Genomic DNA, 10792 nt, shown 5'->3' on the forward strand with positions numbered 1-10792 from the left:
ATACACCCAACCTATTAGTTAGAAGATAGTAGCATGGAAAGACTATTGAAATAGTACTTTGGAAATCTAAAAACAAGAATCAATACTTATAACTTTTAAGAAGTTAATTGAATACTGTATGTTAAGGGAACAAAGAAGCCAAAATGGTAAGGGTCGAACCATTATAAACATTTTATGTGATCTTTCTTAACCTTATCTTGTTATTTTATAAATAATAACTTATGGGGGAACTTAATTAAGTTTATTAGATCACTTAAATTCAAAAATGTTATTTTTACTATTGACCTCGTGAGGTTGATCAATACATAATTGATGCATACTATTTGTGATTTTCTAAGCTAGAATACACCACTTTCATGCATTATTTTGGTGACTTAGCTCAATTCTAACCTTTCACAACTACTTGAATTTTTGATTAAAAAAATGCATAAATCTTTCTTTTTAGCTCTTCTGACCCTTTGCACTAGAAAACGTTAAATATGGAGTCACAGAGATCTAAATAAGGTGAATAATATGTCCTTAGAAAGCTTAATCAAAGCCCTAAAACTTTCATATTCAAAAAATTTGAGAATCTATTTCTACCTTATTCAGAATTGTCTTACAAAGTTGTTGTCGCTAATCTTGCGAGTCTGGACCAGGCTGCACTAAAATAATCATATCTTGGGCTACATAACTCGGAATTGGGATAACTCAAAAGGCCCATGAATATGACTTCAAGAGCTACAATTCTTCTGTCTACCTCAATTAAAAATTCGGCCTTTTTGTGAGACCCGCAGAAGAGTTCAGCAACTTATTCCTTTGTGGACCTAGTTTTGTGAAGCCTTAGAGAAGAAGGAATTTTTTCTTGGTGGACAAGTCTATTTATTAGTATATATTGTCTAGCTGAGGCTCTTGTTAGGTACCTCACCTCACCAAATCTAATCCTTAGTATTCTCGTTATTTTTCCTATGGCTCGCTAAACTTTTTTGTTAGTCTTAGGGTTTTTAATTTTCATGTGTTTGCATACTTGAGATTCTGTTTTTAATAATAGTTGATCTTATTATTCAAGTTGGTTTATGATCTTTACTCATGTTTGAATATGCTTTTTGTTCATGACGTCTGAATTCGAAGTCTTATTTTGTTCTAATTGTTTTATCTAAAGTGAGTGAATCAGTTGAAGCGATTGTGATTGTCGTTTACAAAGGTACATAAATATCTAACACCGAATGGTTGTTAGAATTGAGGATCTTCTCACTTAAGATTATTCTGGTACTATAAGGGGGTGATGACTCTTTCTTATCTTGAACAAATCAAATTCTGGGTGATCGTCCGGTAGAGGATATAGGATTCCAACTCACGATTGTGAGTTGTGTTTCTATTCAGAAATTTGAATATTTATTGAATTAGTCTTCTGTGATCGATGAAGGTTTGCTGCACTTGACTATTATAACCCAAAGACTTAACGTTTTTCTCATCTGATAATTCAACCTTTTACTTTAGTGTTTTTCCTAGAAGCTTTTATAGATTACTTGTCATCTTTTATGCTTTCAATACTACAGATGTACCACCTTCAAGATTCCACCATGCATATGGATCTTGCACCTGAGGTCATTCAGTTGTCCAAATGGACAATAGATTAATCTAAAAACCATCTACATTACACTATTTAAATTATGCAAATAGTACCACTACACATGTTTAATTCATCTGTACCAATTGTAGCAATTCTTAAGGAATAATCACCCCCCATGAGCATAAACCCTCCTGAGCTAGGCTCATAAGTGCCAAACTAATCTCGGTGTGAAGTCATGTGCCACGTTTCACTTGAATCCATTATCCGAACATCCTTGAGTGGTAGTCCACACTGAGATCTAAATTTAGCTTCATTGTGTCAGACTTCTCTATCATCAGAGGTACTAGCAATACATCCTTGAGATGTACTTTCTTCAATAGAGTTCTCTCCATTCTTCTGGAATCACAATTCTTTTTGCAAGTTCTCCTTCTTAGCAGAATTGCTACATTTGAGGTTTATCTTTCTTCGAGATATTGATCTATCATGATTTTGACTCCCACAAGGACCAAGTTATGTTAATTTACCTCTCATCTCTATTAAAGCATATGTTTGCTTGAAAATATCCAACCTTCCTTCTTTGTTCTTTCTTCTGTATTCTTCTTCAAGAATAGTTCTGCAACATCATTAAAGAATAAGAGGTAAAAAACAATACATCTTCAATGTTGATGACAAGTTGACGCATCTACACTTTGAAGTAGAAGGTACACACATTTATTTTTTGATATTGTGAAATCAATATCAATCAATATATATATCAAAACAATAAGGATTCTAAGACTCAATTGTTGATGTGTCGCCACCAGAATCATTCTCTTCTCTGGTGCATTTTCAGAGTGAGTGGAATTTCAACGTGGCTCACCCTCCTTGCTTCACTCCGTTAACTGATTATGTGTCATGTTTTCCTTTATTCTCCTATTCCACTCATATTTCGCGTGGAACCTTCCCACTGGACAACCGGTATCATTTGACTCCCTCTTTAAAACGTGGATTCAACTTTCTTTATTTTTTAGTTTGTGATTCATTCAATGTATATCCCTAAATGTTTCATTGATTAATTTCCATGTTTCTAATCCATATTTGTACGCATGGTATCGCGGCGCTTTTTTCGTGCCCAATTGTTTCATCGTAAATTTATTTTCCCACCCTTCTTATCTCATGCGCATTTTTTTTCCAATCATGCTAATCATTTTCCACTGATTGTCTATAACCTTCTGAATTCCATCGAAGCCCTAAATCCCCACTATCTTGAATGAACCCTATTTTTAGATGGTTTGCATCGAAGTTGTAAATCACTACTCTGATTCTAAATTCAAATTGAAGATATTCTCGCGCCTCCCCTATATAAGAACTTGATATTGCATATTGTTTCATCCATCGTTGCTTTGTTCCCCATCTAATTTCCTTTCTCTGCATTCGTTCATCATCCATGTCAATCAAGGTTGATCATGTCTCATATGTGAATGCTTCAAAGGATGCTTGGAACATTGTTACGAAGGTTATTCATTTATGGGTTAGTCCTAGCTTCAGTGGAGGAAAACTGTTATTCTCGATGGAGATGGTTCTGATGGATTCCAAGCTTGATTTATCTTCATTTTTATCTCTGATTCCAGATTTTTGTTAGTCATTCATATGCGATGTAATTTTTTTTAATAAATATTGCAGGGTTGTAAGATTCATGCTTCAGTAAGGCGAAATTTGGTGTATAAGTTCCAACCCATGTTAACTGAAGGTCGTGTCTATCAGATTTTATACTTTAGTGTCGGGTACAATGTTGGTGATTTTAGAACAACTTCTCATCAGTTTAAAATTAACTTTCATAATCATACCACTGTGAAGGAGATTAGAAACACTCCAATCACCAAAAGTCCTTACTCTTTAATGCCTTTGTGTGAGATTATGTTCAATGAGCCGGATTCTTCTTATTTAATAGGTAAATTTTTTATTGATTTTAGCGTATCTTCCATGTTGTTGAAATGTGAAATCTGTTTATGATATCTCTTTTTTCGTTGCCATAAGATATTAATGGAATTCTTACTAGATCTAGCAGTGTACAAGAGTTCGAGAAGGATGAGAAAGTTAGTAAGAGAGTTACGATCGAGCTTGATCAAGATGTGTATTACTTTCTTAGCCATGTTAAATATACCAAATTCTTACATTGCTTTCCCATTAAAATTGCAGGGTTTGTCTTGAATGCCCTTTCTTTGGTAACTATGTTGGGTAGATTCTTAGACAATTGACTTATGGTGACATGACAAATGCAATAGTTGTTGTTCAATATGCTAAAATTAAACTCTTCAGAGGTTATGAATAATTAGTTTCAAAAGTAGTAGTATTGATTTCATGCATATCGTACTGTGTCTAATGTCTATTTTACTTCTGTTATTGAGTTGTACCCGGAAGACCAAGTGTTATGAATATGTATGGTGCTACTAGGATTTTATTTAATCTAGATGTTGAGGACACACACACACACACACACATGCTGGCATGTTCGCCATATTGTTACACCAAGTCCTAGGCACAAGCTGCAAGTAAGAGTTATGGACCACACTGAGCCGACAACATTCATTATTTTTTATCAAGAAGCATCAACCTATTGAACAAATCATGTGCTTCATTTTTTGACTCAGCGACCAAGGTTTGTATGATATAAGAAGTTGAAATATCAATTGTCTGATTTGATATTTTGTTCCAAAATTAATTCTAATTCAAATTATAATTTTTAGGATCATGCGGATTACTCTGTCCTTCTGGAAATTCTGGCTTTGATTGAAAAAAAAAATACTTATTCAAGATTGAAGTGAATAACATTTCTAATTCCAAGTTCGACCTATCCTAGCGGGTGAAGAAAATATGTTATGTTCAAGATGTGATAACCAAGTTCAAATCAACTTTGACTTTGCCTGATAGATTCAATCTTTACCAAATTGTCCCAACTTTAATTTTTGTTTTAAGGGGTGAATCCTCTTCCTCGAGTTTCTCTAAGGTAAATGTAGATCCAACTTTTGTATTGATCATATGTGTTTGTAATTTATGACAATATGTGACTAATTATTAATATATTGATTATAGAATCTGAATGGTGATTTTGGAGTGGCTGAAAGTTCTCCAAATGCTCGACCAATGCACCCGCACCCGCAATGGATTTAGGTTAGGACAACCAAATCACAGTTTCTCCGCCTGCAATTGAAATTGCCAATGTAATTTTGTTAGGAATTAGTAGTTCTAGTTTTTTCCCATGGTTTGTTGCTATTTTTTTCCTCTTATAAGTTGTCATCTTAAATGTATTTCACAGCAAGTCCCAACTGGAAGCATAACTTATGTGCAAAGTAATGTTTGAACAAAATGTGGTAGATCAAACTGCTGATGATAATTCCTCTGGATGTGATATGCTTATTTCCTAATGTATTGTTCCTATTGCAACTTTAGTCGCACGGAAGAAACCAATGAAAATGGTTAGGAAGACTAAGGGCAAGGTTAACTTTTTTTGTTTCTTTACTTATTTTGATTCAATTATATAACTATATTTTACCCAAATTTACGCTTGTTTTATTTATTTATTTCAGAAGTCATATGATGGAGTAGAGCTGGACGGTGATTCCCCTATTATTGCGAATCTAGTTGTTCATAGAAAGTCTGTCGGCATGGACAATGAAAAATCTCGTCCTTCAAAGCATCCTTCTCACACCTAAGATGAAACTCTCAGTTATTCTAATGTGGTGAAGAAGTCAATGAAGATTGTTAATAAGGAGAATATATGAATAATTTTACCTTTGTTTGGGAGACATTTGATTAAGTTGTTATTCGGATAATGATTTTGGATCATTTTCAAGTGTAGTATTTTGTTTTGTTTTAGTAAATTGCACTAAGGGGTTTTCAGAGCTGATATGTGACCATTTTGGATTGGTTTTATTCTCTTAGAATTGTTGTTTTGATCCTTTTGTTGTGTGCTCTATGAGCTCTTTGCTTATTATCAATGGTATTTCGGTGTTTTGATTATTTAATTCTTTTGGAGTATTTTAATAATTATTTTTATTTGAATTTTTTTATGCTAATGAGATTTTAAATATATAAATTAGGAAATTAAAATTACAGAGTTAATTGAATCGAAAGTTTTTCCTAAAAATTCGCATCGGTTAATAGGATTAAGAGATAAATATATATATCATTAAAAAGTTAGACAAATTCTTCTAAAAAAGTCTAGGAGTGTCATTAATGGTATTGCAAACCAATAATTTTTTCAATAAGATTAATTACATTTGTTTTTATTATGATTATTCAATTTTTAGATTTTTATGTGTATAATTTTTTTTTAAAAAAAAATCTAGTTTTTATGTAACCGATTGTATTTTCTAATTAGATTTTTGTTACTTTTTCACTATCAAATATTTTTAAATCTATTTGAAACATTTGATTTGTCAATATTTTTTTTTCATTCTATACTTTTCCTTACATGACAACAAGGTTTTTTTTTTCAATGTATTTCCAGTTATTTCATCTTTTACACTGACCATGTTTTTGTTAACTTCTAAAGGGGGAATATTGAAAAGAAAATTTCAATGGACAGAAGAGTTTGTTTTAGAATTTAGATTAGTTTTTTTGAAATTGAATTTAGATTAGTTAAACTGAGTTGTCTATCTGATAATATTTTAATATTACATTAAAGTTTTTTACCCATGCGTTACACGATAACTTTTTTTATTGTAATTGGCATATAAATTAATTCTTCAATTGTAAAAGATTGAGATACTAAGAATAAAAGTTCAATCCTAATATAACTTTTATATGAAGATGTTATATGAAGATGTTTGGGGTTTTGTTTGACTTTTCAATTGCTTTTTTTCCAAAACTTTCTTTCTCTTTACTCACTCACTTTCATCTTATAAAATCATATTGTTTCATCTGTTAATAAATTTTGTTTTGGATTCCCTATGCGTCTTGGTATGTTACTATGGATGATTGAACAATAAATCGCCCCCAAACCGTTTTCATCTGAATTGATTATGTAAATAAACTGGCTTTTAATAAAATTTCCCTTTCCCACGTTTAATCATTACTTACGAGATATAGATTGTTTTAAATATAAATATTAGAATTTTTTTGTGGGCTGAAGTTAAAAGGTTTCTCGTCTGAAATGTGGGCTAGCAAGGCATATCTAATGATTAAGTTTTATTATTAATTAACTCCCAACTACTCTAATAACTGGTTCGTTTATTCTTTCAAGTATCCTGCACATGTTTTTCCTTCAAATAGTTTCACGGTTTCATAAAACCTTTTACTCCTAACAAATTTGTGCACTCATCCCATTCTACAATCCATATGGAACAATTTCTCAGACTTCTTATTCATCTTTCTTGACTTCTCAAAATTCTGCATCCATGTCTGTACCAGATTTGGTAAACCCAAAACTTCCCCCTTGGCTTTTGTGTAAGTATTTCTTGCTAGTGATGAGCCGCAATAAGGAGGTACACTGTCGCTTCCTATTTTATTTCTTCCGTCTATAGTCCTATAATTCTAACACTCCTTTTTTCCCCAGTATATTAGTGAAGTCATGCGCCCATTTGTAAGGGAGTTTCGACATGAGTTGAAAGAGCTATGAACATTGATTGATGAAGGCGGTAACTATCATAGGGTTCATTTTAGCCAAACTCACCCTTATCTGACTTTCGGGTTGGTATGCTCTTCGAGAGTTCTATGATCTTTAAGGAACATGCTCATTTTTACTCCATTTATTGGATGATTGCCTTTTCCACATCAAAATTTGCAACAGTGACTACAAACAAATATATATTCTAGGTGCACCTATTTCTAACAGTGATGGACAAGGTCTGGATTTATCTTTATTGGAAGATCTTAAACAAATGATTGACAATCACAATGTTGTAGAAAATATAATTAGGCATGCTTGAAATTATTTGAATTCACGTGAGACATCAGAACTATCTATCTGCCTTTTTAGATCTAGAGGAAAAGATCTAGAACCTACAACATGTCGAAAACTGATGAGATTGCCGCTTTGATTGTCGAGACATTAATGACATGCAATTTGGAAGAGATGTGGTGGTTAAGATGAGGGATGGTTTCCTAAGTAATATTCATGAAACCCACACTGCATTCATCCCATTGCATTACCTTCATATGATTCCATATGGAGAAGATGGATTTCGAGACGATATCCCCATTAGTGTATTGTTTAGAAATATAGGTAGATATAAAAGGCATAAAATTTCTATAAGTAAATTTATTTGCTTTCGATTGCAATAGCGTTACCGTGAGTTTGGGAATATTCTTTATACTAAAAGATTGTTCCAACAGTTTGCTGTTGACACCTACACAATGATTGAAGCTAGCCGACTTGCTTATATTCGTCAAAACCAAAACAAGATTAGAGCCGATTATTTAAATGGAATCACATAACCAATTAAGAAGAGAGAAACAAATCCATGTTTGGTTGGAAAACGTATAATATTACCCCTATCTTTTACTGGAGGGAGGCGATACATGTTTAACAACTGCTAAGATGCCTTGTCAATTTGCAAGAAATTTGTATACCCGGATCTCTTCATCACCTTTACATGAAATTCGTCATGGTATGATATTCAAAGGTTTCTCCGCCCTAGGAATCTAACGGCGGAAGATAAAAAAGATATATGTGTTCAGGTATTCAAGATGAAGCTTGATAGTTTAATGTCTGATTTACGGAAAGAGACAATATTTGGATCTACTGATGCATGTAATGTCTCAACGCTCATATATTATTTAATTTCAATTATTCAATAAAGATATGTCTTATTATACTTAAATTGTTATTTAATATTATTTTATCTATTTTTCAGGTATATACATCGTTCAGTTTCGTAAACGAGGACTTCCTTATGCACACATTCTTTTATGGTTGAAGCTGCAATATAAGTTGAAATCAGAGTCTGATATAGACAAACACGTATCAGCAAAACTTCCACATCTGAAACTATATCCAAATCTCTACAAAGTTGTTTCATCCTACATGATTAATGGTTCTTGTGGCGTTGTTGATCCCAATTCTGTTTGCATGAAGGATGACAAATGTTCAAAGCATTTTCCTAAAATATTCTTGAACTGTATTACAATTGATGACGAAGGTTTCCCAATTTATAAGACGGAGAAAACACGTATTAGTGTTGTGCAAAAAGGGTGCCTTTAGATAATGGATTTGTTGATCCTTACAATGCCAAGCTTCTAATGCGACACCAAGGACACAAAAATGTCGAGGTTTAAAAAAAACACAATGCCATCAAATACTTATTTAAGTATATCAACAAATGACGTGATAGAGTTAATATTTTAATATCTAAGGATGGATAGAAAATTCAAAATCTGAAGTACAAGATGAGGTAATATTAGTTGGTAATATCATTTGTTTATTTATTTTTATTAAATTAACGTCTTTATATTAATCTATATTAATTAACAAGTTGTTTGTTCATGTTAATTCCAAATATATAACCCCATGTGAGGCTGTGTGGAGGACTTTTAAGTTTGATACTCATGGTAGATGCTCTGCAGTGATTCGATTAGACTTCCATCTTCCAAACCAACAATCAGTTTTAGTCAACGATGATGATGAATTGGATAAAGTAATTGAAAAATGTTCAATGAAAAAAAAACTCAATTCCTAGCTTGGATGACAACTTATAAACTTTACACAGAGGGAAAGGACTTAGCATATGCAGAATTTCCATCAAGGTTCGTATATAAGAATGTTTCTCAAGAAAGGGTTCCTAGAAAAAAGGAAGTCTCTGTAGAGCGTCTTCAATATATTGCTCTAGGTATGGGAGAAGTTTATTATATGAGGATTTTAATCTCTTTATAAAAGGATGTGATAGCTTTGAAAGCATAAGGACTGTCGGCGGAGTTCTTTATTCCACATTCCATGATGCTTGCGAAGTGCTAGGATCCATGGAAGATGATGGAAAATATGTGGATGACATAAAAGACGCCAGTCTTCTTGAACCTGGGCATCGTTTAAGGAATCTTTTTGTTATATTGCTAATTTCAAATGAACTTAGCCGACCAAAAGTAGTATGAGAAAAATCGTAGAGGCTACTAAGTAATGGTATCCTATACGAGAGAAGAAAAGTGTTCAACATTCCAGGCATTTAAGTACATTTTGCTCTTTGTTTTAAATGATCTTTAATAGTATAAAGCATTAAAATGAAAATCAACTAGCAAAATTTATAACAATTTCTTGCTATAATTATGTTGCATGATTTGACTCATTATTCTTTTGATTCTTCAATAGTCTACACTGTGTTTAGTTTTTACAAACAATCTGTATTTTTTTTTGTTACAGAGGAAAATAATAACAAATTGTTCTTTAAATTTAGCTTTATAAATTTCAATTAAATGGTAACTCTTTCACATTAATTTGTTGGTTTTATTTTTGATTATTTTTTCCTACCGCTCATCAATTTCGTTTTCCCATATTTAGATCTTCAAATAGGCGATGAGGATATGATCAACTTCTGCCTACTTGAGATTGAGAAGTTGTTATATTGAAATGGAAGGTCCCTTAAAGAATTTCCAGAATTGTCATATCCAAGATTTTTTGAAGGTTTCAATATGGAAAATAGATTTGCCGCTGATGAGCTCAACCACAAAAAGAAGACATGTCTAAAATTCATGAAGGGCTGGTCAACCGTCTTCATTCACAACAAATGAGAGAATATACATAGGTATTGGATTCAGTGTTGACTAATACGGGAAGTTTTTTTTCTGTATGGATTTGGAGGGAAATGGGAAACATTTGTTTGGAATACTCTATCTACTACTTTACGTTCTAAAAGTCTTATTGTTTTGAATGGGACGTCAAGTGGAATTTATTCTTTGTTATGACTTGGGGGGAGGACAACTCATTCTAGATTCTATATTCCTATATCTATCAAGGAATTGTCCACATGTAATTTCTGTCAAGGATCTTCCAAAGCTGAATTGCTTCAAAATGAAAGTCTAATTATATGGGATGAAGCACCTATGTTAAACAATCACAGTTTTGAAGCTTTATACAGAACATTAAATGACAATATGAAGACTGAGTCAACCTTCGGTTATGATAAACCTTTTGGGGGGAAAATTGTTGTGTTGGGTGGAGACTTTAAACAAATTCTACTTGTCATAGCCAAATGAAGTTGGAATGAAATTGTCTACTACCAATTCTTCTTAATTACGAAGTTTTTCCAAGTATCTAAATTAACCACCAAT

At 32.5% G+C, this 10792-nt stretch overlaps 1 pseudogene; it reads left to right on the plus strand.

Annotated features, from left to right (window-relative positions):
* The first annotated feature begins 2978 nt into the window (after nt 1–2978).
* Nucleotides 2979–4702, plus strand: LOC130736482 (uncharacterized; annotated as a pseudogene).
* Nucleotides 4703–10792: the final 6090 nt, after the last annotated feature.

Source organism: Lotus japonicus, chromosome 2 (genome assembly GCF_012489685.1).
Source record: "Lotus japonicus ecotype B-129 chromosome 2, LjGifu_v1.2".
Taxonomy (NCBI): Eukaryota; Viridiplantae; Streptophyta; class Magnoliopsida; order Fabales; family Fabaceae; genus Lotus; species Lotus japonicus.